Source organism: Coregonus lavaretus (assembly GCF_964263955.1).
Source record: "Coregonus lavaretus genome assembly, contig: HAP1_SCAFFOLD_2648, whole genome shotgun sequence".
NCBI classification, from domain to species: domain Eukaryota; kingdom Metazoa; phylum Chordata; class Actinopteri; order Salmoniformes; family Salmonidae; genus Coregonus; species Coregonus lavaretus.
Genome location: NW_028158345.1, coordinates 31914 through 32500, shown reverse-complemented (window position 1 = coordinate 32500; position 587 = coordinate 31914).

The following is a 587-nucleotide window of genomic DNA, read 5'->3' as shown; positions in this document are numbered from 1 at the left end:
AGGTTGTATATACAGCGCCTTCGGAAAGTATTCAGACCCCTTCTCTTTTTCCACATTTTGTTACGTTACAGCCTTATTCTAAAATGGATTAAATACTTGTTTACCCTCATCAATCTATACACAATACACCATAATGACAAAGCGAAAAAACAGGTTTATAGATTTTTTTTCTTCTAATTTATAAAAAATAAAAGACTGAAATACCTTATTTACATAAGTATTCAGACCCTTTGCTATGAGACTCGAAATTGAGCTCAGGTGCATCCTGTTTCCATTGATCATCCTTGAGATATTGCTACAACTTGATTGGAGTCCACCTGTGGTAAATACAATTGATTGGACATGATTTGGAAAGGCACACACCTGTCTATATAAGGTCCCACAGTTGACAGTGCATGTCAGAGCAAAAACCAAGCCATGAAGTTGAAGGAATTGTCCGAAGAGCTCCGAGACAGGATTGTGTCGAGGCACAGATCTGGGGAAGGGTACCAAAAAATGAAGGGCCTTAGTCAGGGAGGTGACCAAGAACCTGATGGTCACTCTGACAGAGCTCCAGAGTTCCTCTGTGGAGATGGGAGAACCTTCCA